Raw genomic sequence first — 12,936 nt, 5'->3', positions numbered from 1 at the left:
GTAAATATAAACGAAAGGTAACAGAGAAATTATATAATAAATATTCTTTTAAACATATCTCTCACTTTAAAGCTTAAAAATGGTTCAGAATTTAGCAAGAAGCAAATAAAATCCCATTTCAACTATACTTAAGTAAGAGCTATTCCCAAAAGGCTTACTTCAAAATATCTAGGTACCACATAGGATTTAATTCTGAAAAAAACGTTACTATATTTTTATTTGGTGTCATACCAATGCAGAAAGATATCTGCTCCAACATATTTTGTATATTCTAAAATCATGTTCTGTATTCACCTATTCTGCTTGTCTTTGTCAGCCCTAACACCTGGTACAGCAGCCTAAAATGCCCCTCTTCATGCCTGTCTAATCTTAAGAAAAAACCCTCCAACATTCTTATTATCAAAACAGCCTCTCTGGCATTACAAAACATGCAAAGTTTACATGTATCCCTGGAAGTGGAATAGTAAATTATCCACAGTAAGCCAGATCTTATGACCTTCACTCAGTTTTACTCACTGCCCATAGAAAATCAAGAAAATATTTTCCTAATTAGGAGTCTTGTAAAAACTTATCGAGCACATCAAAAAAGAAAATATTCAGAAGAGTTGACTAATAGCAGTTCTATGCTCTTAACAGAAGATGGATGCAATGCACCTTTCTGTTCCCCTCATCACACAGAAACGAGCAGCTGCAGTTTATTGTAAACTAATGTACGTGTCTAGATTGTGGCAGACAAAGGGATACCCTCACAAAGGCTCTGCTGATTGCAGGGCACTGAAGAGCACGACTGTTCTCTGTTGTGAGATGTTCTTCTCTGCTGGGGACTGCATGAACTGAGTCATTTTTCTGAATACAAGCAAGAAATCAGCTTTTATCTATGCATCACTTAACCTAGGCAAAGAGAAATAAGCTGAAAGTTAGGGCATGTGACCAGAAGCTTACTTTTTAAACAACAGCAAAAAGGGAACAAGAACCAAGCCCACTTTTATTTATCCTTAAAAACAAATTAAAGTTACATGACCCCATGGTCTGAAATGGCATCCATCAAACACTGGCAACATTTTTTTAAGTAATAATGATTGCACTTGCTGTGACATCTTCCTTGCCTCTAGAATGCCAGAAATTCTGTTGCTTCCCTAAATTTACAATCATGTAACTATTTAGAAACTTCCCAGGGAGGTGAGCATTAAAACAGGCTGCAAGGAGCCAAAGTAGCATATTCTTGAATTGAAAAATCCATTCAAACTTGTGATTGCATCAAATAGTTGTTTTTAATGTGCAAAAGCAATCATCCTTAGCGATAGTGCATTAACAGTGTTACTCATTTGGTCAGCTGAGAGAATGCTCAGTAGGGGAGGGGCATGAGTCCCCAGTCCCCTCATCCCTGGGAAGTATTTGGGAATGGAGTTTTAAGTAAAATACTCAACACTTAGGTTCCAGCTGTTTGTTAACTTGTAGTGATCCTCTGAAGCTCAAAGGTTTGTTACTCAGTGGAAATGGTTAATTCTTAGGAACATCTTAGAAACGCGTAGGAAAAAATATATATCATTCACTAGGACTCAAAATTTCTCAAAGAGAAACAGCCTAGTAGGTAGATGTAAACACCATCATAAGGTCAATAATCTAGTTTGAATTCTTCAGACCACTTATCTTGATAATATGCCAGTATTCACATACTGTAATATAACACAATACATTCACAAAAATTTTTTTTTGTTCCATAAAAGTTTTAAGTATCAGTACAAGAGACTATTCTTTTGAAAATTACTTTCATATTTTTATAGGTGAAACCTTGGAAAATACAACGATCAACATCTTTTATTGCACTATTATTGTATTTGAAGCACAGCTTTTTATTTCGAAGTTAATTGAAGGTGATTTGTCTGTGAATCCGACTTGCTTTGTCATTTTATTTCAAAGTGACAGTGGTGTTAAATATACAAAATTCTGAAGAAAAGAGATGTGTTTACCAAAGCCATGCCAGTGGAGGTCTTTTGTATAACATTAGGATTTTCTCAAGATCAAGATCAAATATTTTTTCCAGACACTATCCAGGCAGCTGAGTCTCTCAAGGTACTAACAGCAAAACATATGCATTTGCTTTCTCTCCTATAGAATTCAAGAGCAAACTTCAGTATAGAATTGTTATGAAGAGCAGTAGCTGATACCTTCCAAAGGCTGGAAGAGGTAAAAATGCTATCATAATGTATAGCTGCATTGCTGTAGTTATCTGTGACACCAGAAAAAGCAGTCATATATCTAATCATATTTTCTGTACTTCTACAGTATAATTTTCTATGCTTAGACAGATCTATCAGAACAAAAGAGACAGGCAGCAACTGTAAAGTAAAATTCAGGTTCTTCTCATACCAGTGCCCAACTGACTGCTACATACTGACTTATCAGAGGAACCAGATAAAGATGTGTCACATATGTACATCCCATTCTGAGCAGCAGTCAGTTAGTTGTGATAGATAAACGGAAATGAAACATCGCCAGAAAGAGCTGAGGGAAACCTTGCACTCAAATTAATAGGCCCATGGCATGCTGTTGTTATATACTAAACTTGGAATGGCCAGCTGTGAGATTCTCAGAATGTCATAAATATCAGTCAGCACAAGCTGAATGATGGGGGTGCTCCATCCATAAAGCTCTGTTTGAAAGACTCTCTTGGTGTGCCTTTGGCACAGCCCTCTATGCTGTAATCTGAGAAGTTTTACTACCCCCTGCTACATCCAAGGGATGTACTACCAGCAGCAGCTTTGTCATAACTTCCTAGCAGGAGGGATTACCTGCAGATTGCTCTTTGGCAAAAAAATAAAAGATTGGTTAAGTTGGAGACCAAGAAGAGCGAAGAAAAGGACTGGGGAGGGAAGTGGGGAGGAGAAGTCTGGAATTCAAGCAGAAATGCAAGGAGTTGAAAAAAGGAGGGGGAAGAATGGGCACTTGCATGGGAGGGAGGAAGAGGCTGGGAGGAGAGCAAAACAGGGCACAGTCAGATTGCAGGAGTGGGATCAGGGTGCAGGTAAATGTGGGCTAAGGATGGCTCTCTCACAGGACTGTGAGTTGTGTAACAGCTATGAGGGAAGCATGGACTGTGGACTCTGACTGGGTATGTTAGCAGAGAGTTAGAGCACTAGCAAATGGGAGAGGGGAAGTAAAACACTGGTGTGAAATGAGAATGAGGTTTGGGATAGAACAGATAGAAATTTCTGTGTTGAGGGGGACAAGATCAATGTTATGGGACAGGAAGACATGGAAGTCATGTCAAAATCATCAGAAAAAGGTGAGGATTAGAGAAAATGAAGTGCAAGAAGTTGCAGTGTGTGCTGTTCCTAGGCCTACGGGAGCTACAAAATGTGTCATATTCCCACAAAACCCAGTGTGTCTGATTTTTCTTTGCCCAGACAGCTCCAATCTGCTCATCTTGCACACATGACTTACTTCAAACTCACATCATCTCCAGAAGTGCAGATGGTCCTGTAAGTGAGGATCCCCACAGAGTGAATGCTAGTGGAAAAATACCTCACTTTTATCCTTTATCTTGAAGCATGCAAATTAATTCTTTACCACCTAATCCTGCATTCAGTCTGTTACTTACAGTAACATTGCAGTAAGACACATAAGATTGGAAACCATCTGACTGTCAGGTTGTATTTAACATGTTTAATGAAAATTTAATGTTCCTACAATTGACTTTTCTCTAAATGGAACTGAATTACTTATGAATAACCTCATCACTACTTAAACAAAAACATGCTCCTCTAATGACATACAGCTAAATGAAGATCAAAATGATCCATAATGCAGCATATAGTTGGCAACACTCTGAATCAAGATCCTTTATATTTTTGGGACAAATAAGCTCTAGAAGAGATGGGTAAGAGAGAAGGAAGATGAATGAAAGTGGCTTCCATCCTTGGGAGTGGAAAAAGCAAGTGGATGGGCTCAAAATGAAAACCATAGCAAGCGGTCATGCTAGAACTGGGGACCTTGTGCTTCCTCCTCCCTTCTCCCACCTGCACTTTCTTTTCTCCAGCATCCTTGATCTTTCTCTTAATTTTTTTTTTCTGAATAATCACAGAATTAATGAGTCAAAACACTGGATGTATTTCTGTGGAAAGAGACGATGTGCCTGTGTACCATGCCTTCCATTCATGAATTGTTTTTTTACGACTGTGCAGTAGAATGGATGTACTTCATGGGGTAGAAAGGAGATCCACCAAATGTGTATCAAAGGATTGGGTATCCTGATTTGCACTGATAAGTACCTTGTGTTCTCAGCCCCTTACAGGCAAAAGGGGGAAAAACTCCCCACCTTTTCTAAGGGGCTCCAATTCTCCTGGTGACATGGCTTCTACATACTCAAGGAGTTTAGAGGCAGCAAGGACAATTTTGTATTGGTTCCATTAAAGTTGCTTCCTAGGCATGATTTCTATTAGATAAATTATTTAATCTAAGGATATATAACAATGAAGAAGTAAATTGCTCTTTGAGTCTTCTCTGAGGCTGTTGATTCCCACCCCTGGGGGCTGCTGCCACATCCTTGCTGTACTGCATGCCCATGGGAGGATCACTCCACGCCAGTATTAGAGCAGTCATTTGGAGTGTACCAGACTTGAAGCACTAAAGATGAAGGTTTACTTTAGGGCAGGTTACTGGGAAACACCAATCTGAATGCTAAAGATGAAGATGGAACAAAAACTAGAAATATTGCATTTACAGTAAAAAATAAGACAAAGCTAAGTCAATCGAACAATAAGCATCATTAGTGCAGAAATTAATATGCACACAGAGTGCTTTGAGAGAGCTGTTTACATTTTTCATAATGAGCTAAGTTCAGAAGATGAAGCAGGACTTTCACGGCTGGATTAATTAGGGTTCACTTTACACAGGATTGCAAAAGCCAGCATTTAGTGTAATACACCTAGAGAACTGGCAATCACTGAGCAAATTCCTCCCCTGTGACAACCCATTCTCCGCTAGTGTCGCTGATCACTCATGATGCACAAAGTAGCACAACTGTGCCAGCCACTTCAGAAGTGGCTCAAATAGCTCAGGTTTCAGTCAAGTACTCACTTGGGTAACAACTAATTAAAAAAGGGAAGAGCGTTGAAGAATAATAAAAAAAAAATTAAATGACAAATTTCTTTAAAAAATTGTCTTTCCCATGTGGAGCAGAACAGATCTGCATCATATTTATTCAGAACCATCAACCTTAAATTTTGGTATGTGAAGGTAAAACTCTGATCTGTGATTTCTGCACCACTGAATAGCAATAGATTGTATATTGACTAATTAAACTTCCTCACACATGTCCTTCTGACAAGCTTATTAAACAATAATCTCCTGAAGAGTGATGCTTTAGTGATTATCAGAGATAAAACCGTCTCTTTCAAGTATTGTTCTAACAGTAGATTATGGAAATAGAAAACAAGGAGATAGGGAGTCCATTGAAGAAGAAAAAGTCAGAGTATTTTCCAGGAGAACTATGCTGACATTTTAATATAATTTACACATTTCACAATACAATAATTTTGCAAAATACAACAATTTAACATTAAAATCATAATTATAAAATTAATTCAAATTTTTATCATAAAATTTATCCTACTAACTCAAATAACATGTAGGATGGAATGCAAAACAAGAAAAGAAGAATGAAGTGGTTTTTTTGAAATGTATCTGTGAAAAGGCATTTTACTACAAAATAATGCTATGATGAAACTGTTAGAGTAATTGTAGCAAGAAATCTTTACTGCAAATTCAGCATATCTGTGATACCATGTCTGTGGCACCACTATTCACACATCCATTCAGAATGTTATCTCCAAGAAACAAAACTTCAATCGTAGTTTAGCATAAGAAATATATTTGTATAGTCAATCAGAAACACAATGATTTCTTACTGCAGAGTGGGAACTGCAGCCCAGGAAACACCTTCAACATAAAGGCACTATACATTAAGATCAATTATTTGAACTGATACTCTGGTCTGAACAACAGGTTAAAAACAAAAACTTTTTTGAGGTAGTATTATTCAATGGACAACTGTTTGAGCAACGACAGCCATTGCTGTCAAAATCAGCAAAAAACTACTACTCATGATTTCAGGTAACCAGTAATTTTTAACAGATCTCTATTGCAGAAGTGAAAAGTGAATTTTTATGCCAGATTAAAACACTGCACTATTTCTAATACCAACCTAAAGTCTGTAAAAGCAGATTTGATTTTCTCTTCTGCAAAAGCTTTGGGGACAAGCAGTGTTTCTCTGTGATGAACATCTTTCAGTCGTCAAATGTAAAACAGACTAGTGTTATCTATCAGCCCTCTGAAACACAAATATTTAATAGCATAAGGAATTAAACACAACAACAAAGGAATAAGGACAAGTTTCCAACATAAACATCTAAGTAGGATAAAATAATTCTATCTATAACCTAATTATTATTACTTTAACCAAAGGAAATCAAATTCATACCATGAGACGTTTTCATCAGATAAAGTACAGGATCAGAATTTTAATTCTTGAGTGAAGGATGAGGAACTTCAAAGCTTGTTCACTGAGTCATAGCTATAAAAACAGAAATTTAGTAAATTATGGCTATTCAAAAATCACAAAATCATAGAGCGAGCTGAGTTGGAAGCAACCCACAAGGAACATTGAGTTCAACTCCTGGCCCTGCTCAGCACCATCCCCAAGAGCCCCCCCATGTGCCTGAGAGCATTGTCCAAACACTTCTGAAGTCAGGCTGGTGCTGGGACCACTTCCCGCTCCTCGTGTGCCTTCCTCTCAGGACACTCTCTCACAGTTTAATGTCCTAGATTGTGGCACCCAAAACTGCCCCCAGCACTCGAGGTGAGGCTGCCCCAGCCCAGAGCAGAGTGGGACATGCTGGGCCTGATGCCCCCAGGACAGGCTTGGCCCTCCTGGCTGCCAGGGCACTGCTGGCTCATGTTCAGCTTGCCATCAGCCAGGAACCCCAGGTCCATTTCCATGGTGCTGCTTTCCAGCCTCTCATTCCCCAGTCTGTCTGTACATCCAGGGTTGCCCTGGTACAGAATGTGGCATTTTCCCTTATTGAACTTCACATGGCTGGTGATTGCCCAGCCCTCCAATTTTTTGAGCCATTGGACCAAAGATGTGTCTTCCATGAACAATGAGAGATCTGTGAACCAATATGTTTCAAAACTACTTGAAATAAATATGCAAAATAAGAAAGGATTGTTTTTTGTTATCATGAAAAATATGGGATGGATTAGATTGATCAGCTTTGACTTCTGTTTTAGAATGCTGTCTTCAAAATAAGCATTGACAAGAATCACAAAGAGATGTTGGAGAAAATGATCAAAGCTGTTTTATTTTGTGAAAGGATGGCTGCCAGAAGACAGTCTAGAAGAGATTAGATATTCTTCAAAACTTTTACAGAAAGTAAGAATTTTGTTATGGACAGTTCTGAAGGCAGTAACACATGCGTGGGAGACTGTTACCAACTGTACTTTTCACCACATCTTTTCCATAGTAGCAGGAAGGCACAGTAATTTTCTTTAATTAGACACTTAAAGGTTTTAGGCAGACTTTTGCCATATTTCAAGAAAACCAATAGGAACATCCTGTGCTGTTCATTGACTGTAACCGACTCATCTTTATACACATATACAACTCTCTCCATATTAGAAACCAGTAAGGGAATAGTGTTAATTCAAGAGTTCTGCGTGCAGAAGCTAAAACAAAAACATCAGGTTAAGCAACTTCTCTTTCTAACAGCATAGAGCAGAAAGGCCTCAACCAATATTTTCCTTGTAAAGAACTAAGAATCATACAAAGTATGTAAGCCTTTCTCCTGATCTTAGAGACAGACTAAACAGATCTCTTTTGTTTTTTTTTTTTTTTTAGTGGAAAGGTCATTTTCACTTCATGGGCAAAACTTTTCACCCAGGTGCCAGAATGAAAATACTCCTGCTTCACATGCAAATTGGATAATCCTAGACACCAGATTAACGAGGCCACAGTGTTAAGTCAAGCAGGAAATGGATTTATATTTCTGAGGTCGTTGTTTGAATGAAAGATTTCCCCAATGCAAGTAAAGAAGAAATTTTGGGATGAGTGTGTGTTATACAATGATGTCCCAACACACAACACCAGGTTTTGTTGAGAGCTACATCTTGTACAAACACCAACAGCCTGCAGTTTCATTCTCTGTGAACATTTTCCATGTGTACATGTCACTGCTCTCTCCATTAATGTGATGTGCAAACATCAACAATCTGACAAACAAAGCTCTTAATTATGAAAAATCAGAGCATTTGATATCATAAACAGAACTGCAGAATTCCTCTTCATATGATAAAAACAGAAATTAAGCAAACATTATGGAATAAATAGTACTTAGTGCAAATTTCATTTAATAAGAAGGATTTTAAAGTTGAATGGTTGGAAATTTTTTAGTTTCGACTGAGTGATGCAGTGCAGTCTTGTTTTCCTCTGTAAACACAGCATGGGGATCGTCTTGTGAAGGGATGAGATACAAAAGGATAAATTACACAGCGTTAGACCAAAGAATTAATGGACATCATGTTTTCAAGAAGTAACCCCTGTTATGCACCTGGTTTTCTTCTTCCATTCATTCTTCTTCCTTATTAATACTTGAAAACAGTTCACTTTACTGTAAGGTTTAGTTTTTATAATGTTAAAAGCAGAGTAAATAATTAAAGAACATGGAACAGAACAGGGACAGTTGAAGGACTCACCTTCCAGGTAATACATTCTGCCAGGACCTGTGCCTGCTGCCACTGCCCTACGTATGCTCGGCAGCTCAAAGTCAGTGTTACAGAATGGCTGCTCAGAATTTCAGAATTACAGCTCTGCAAACAGTCTGAGCCAGTCCTGAGATCGCTGAGGTCTGCAGGTGGTCAGGTAATCATGGGATGGAAATGGTAAACTGTTGTTCTGGTTCTTGGGATGCATAAATGAAAAACCAAATCAATGTTCTTCTCCCCTCCTTACAACACCCCTTCTCCTTCTCCACAACATCTCCTGTTTTCATTTTGTCCTGTCAAGAAGACTTTGTTGCTATGTTCCAAAAGCACTACCTTTTTATTTTGGGTATGTCTCCTCAAATGTTGTTGTATGTATCAAAAGACTCACCAAAAGGACATCACTTTTTCTTCAAGTGTCTTGCCAGGGTGGACTGAGGGACTACAAAAGGAATGATGAAAAACCTTGGTCATCCTTCACAGTTTAGGAAGCTGTCAAATGCTCAGGCTGCCCCAGTGGAACAGAAATACATCACATGCTAGCTGAAACATATAATGCAAGAGAAAATTGGGAAATTTTACCAGTCCATTTGTCATGAGGATGAAAAGACACAAGGGAGAGAGTTGTCTCAGAATTAATGCAGAGGTTGTTCACATTTTACAGCAAGTATTCACTAAGACTCCTACTAAGCCTCAAGTTAGAATTATAATGTGAAACCAGACACAAACACCATCTTTTACTCTTGAGTCTTTATGTTACTATACAAGAAGTCCTTTGCTACAGTCAGTCAGGTTGCATCATTACAATTTTTCTCTAGACACAAAGGACATTCTCCATATCCTCCACTTCACTTTGTTCTGGAGAGTGAAAAAGGGATCAGAAACAACAGGCAAGACTTGTAAGCAGACCTTTGTGCTGGAAATAATGTTAAGACTGGATTTTACAGCCTAGCACTTCACCTTTTATTAAAATGTCCTAGTACTCCTGGCCCTGGCATTGAAGAGGCAGTTTCTTTACTTGGTGAGCACAACTCATTTGTAGCCTTGAGTGTCCTTGCAGCTTTGGGCAGTCATGTTCCATCTGATTAGCAGAGTCTGAGGTGTCATGTGGTTCATAAAATAATAAAGATTGTAGGTGTGAAATGTACCAAACCAGTATTGCCTGGACTGGCAGTTCTGGTCTTCCTGTCCCAGCTTCTTTTTCTCTTAGGAAAGAAACCTAATTCAGAAACTCAGCAGTGAAAATACTAGATGGAAACATCAGCCCTGAAGAAAAGAATGCAGTGAAGTTGAACAGAAAGAAAATCAGTGGTGAAACCATCCTATGAAGAAAAAATAATGGAAAACAATCTCCATGGAATGATATCAAGCTGAAGAGAAGAGATGCAGACTCTTCAGGACTCAGACAAATATTAAGCTGAGGGGCATACAGCAGGCTGCAATGGGAAATCCAACTGATACCTCTCTGTGATGATCCTGTATTGACAATGATGGTAGCTTTCCAGACTCACTTATGATAATTATCACCAATCAAACAGAGTCAGTCTGTCTTTGGCCTGACAGAGCAAACATACAAATCTGGGCTATATGACTGATATGTTCAAATTGTTATGGACAGTGTGAATCTTGCATTTTAATGGCTAAAGCTCCAAATTACATTTGGGAAGAAGTGTTATTACATGGCCAGGGATGAGGAGAGATGGTAGGAAATCAGAGCTGATAAAGTTGTCTGATTTCATGAGGTTGAAACCATAATTATTTAAAACACAGGATGGGAGTTCTCTATCTCCTCTTACTTTCCTTTCAGGTCACTTCCTTCAATAGAAGAAGACATCATATGTTCTCCAGAAAGAGCATTTTTACAGAAAATCAGCAAGGAAGGGTGATTGGGTGCCAGCACCAATCAGTGTGTGTTGATCCTGAATATGACTGGTTCATAGAATCTAGAACTTCCTCGCGGGTCACCTGTTTTTGTCCAGGTTTTGTGGTTGTGTCACTGAGCTGGAAAATGCAGTTTTCACCTTGCCTCTGTATGAAACTGCAGCTGCATGAAGTTTTTTCAGCAGAGGAAATCTTGACTCCAAACCTCTCTAGATATGGCATTCCAAATCTGACTCAGAGATTTTTGTGCAGAAGGCCAAAACCAGAAATCTTTTCATAATTTAACAAGAGGTAGGTTTTCACAGATTCACAGAATATTCTGAGTTGGCATAAGGATCATTGAGTCCAACTCTTAAATAGCCCATACAGGCATTGAATCTACAACCTTGGGGTTATTAGCATAATCCTCTAACCAATTGAGCTAATCTCAGGGTCATTTATGTTTCCAAATTCTACTGACCAAAGAAGAGCATTCACAGCATGTATCTTCCTTTTCTGAGAGTGTTGAATTACTATATATTTTAAGTAGGTGAAAAGTGAATAATTTTTCATTTGCAAATTTCTAAGTGTGTGCTGATATTTGCTAATTAGGCCTGCTACTTTGTCAGTCACACCAGCAATTTCTAGCTGCCTAATTTGCTTCTGTCAATCCTGTAGCTGGAAATTGTAACTGAAGTGTTTTATGGAATAAAACAGAGGAAAGACAAACTGACAATAAACCACATAATCATAATCCTTCCCAAATGATGCCTGTGTCACCTGCCTGAATCTCATGCCAGCACACCCCTGGGAATCCTCTGTATCCCAAATGCCACCTTCTTCAGCAGAGCGGGAAGGACAGAGGGAAACTGGATGCTGTTGTGAGCTGAATTTTAGGCTGTGGTGACAACAAGCTCACAACCCTTGGCACAAACTGTACTTGTAATGCAAATGCACCAGATGCTTAAAAAATGAGAGCCTCCTGTTGTATATTCAAAACCCAAAACTGAAATTGAAAAATGCTGTTAAGATGCCTGTACATAAATATGGGGAATATGTTCAAATAAAAATTGCTCAAATTCCAGAGAGGTTTCTGTTTCATCAATAATTCATGAATTTGTAAATTCATGAATTTGTAATACTTAAATGCTTCCTTGAAACTAAGTAGCTTTCATGTCTCTAGTTAAATATAGTGAGTGCAGGTTAATGCAGAGCTCTCTGGGAGTTTATATTGACCCTTATTTCTTTATAATTGCTGCATATTTATAGAAGAACAGCTGAACTACATCTTTCAATGTCGATTTGAAGCTTTGGAACCACAGCATAGCTTTTGGATTTAAATCCTCAGATGATGCCCATAATATAGTGGGTGAAATGTCAGGGGGGAAATGAAAAACTTATGACAGAATAAAGGATTTACTAAACAATTGGAGGGGATAAAATGTGCAACATTGTTAAGAACGAGGCCCTTGTCTGCTGTGAATTGAAGCTGGCTGGAGAAAGGCAATTAATTATAGAGCAAATTGGCATCTTTTGAGCAATGCCTAACTTGCCTCTGAATTACACCAGAAAAAAGAAGAACAGTCCCAAGAATCTATCTGGCATCAGATGGTGCTGCTCACTGTGAAAGTCTGAAAGCTTTATGAGACGTTTGGTGATGTGACAACACCAGAAATATCCTGCCAGTCATTTTTATACAGACTGTGATTTTGCCTTTCTATCAGCTGCCATGACCTATTTGATTTTGTTCTTGCCTTGATTTTTGCATTTCAAATAAAAAACAAGAGATCAATCCTGCAGGTGCTTCAGTGGGAATCTTGAAAAACAATAGAGAAGAAAGCAAGCTTAAGGCTAAGCAAGCATAATGTAAACCTGGGCTGGCACAAAGTCAAATACTAAAACACCTGATGGGGTTGGCTTCATGGAGATCCCACATGACACACAAACCTTCTGTGGTAACAGAGCTTGTGTCAGACTCAACTGCCTCAAATTTCCCTGTTACTTTCACCATGTCATCTGACATAAGGTCAGGTCTTTGCCTGGTAAAAGTTTCTCCATCTTCCATGAAGTTCACAGAGCAACTTCATCAACTTCTATTGAACTACGGATTATAGATCTGGTTGTTGTCCTCAGCTGGACAGAAGAAGAAACACAGACACATGAAATTTCCATTTTTATAATCCTTTCACTGCAGATTTCAGTGAAATTCAATCTTACAGTGACTATGTGATGGGATCTTAGGAGCTTGTTAAGCCTGCAGATACGCTACAAAACACTTGCAGTGGAAAGCTAGCATTAAGTTATTCTCATAAAATCTTA

Source organism: Lonchura striata, chromosome 1 (assembly GCF_046129695.1).
Source record: "Lonchura striata isolate bLonStr1 chromosome 1, bLonStr1.mat, whole genome shotgun sequence".
Lineage (NCBI taxonomy): Eukaryota > Metazoa > Chordata > Aves > Passeriformes > Estrildidae > Lonchura > Lonchura striata.
Note: the sequence above shows the minus strand (reverse complement) of the source record.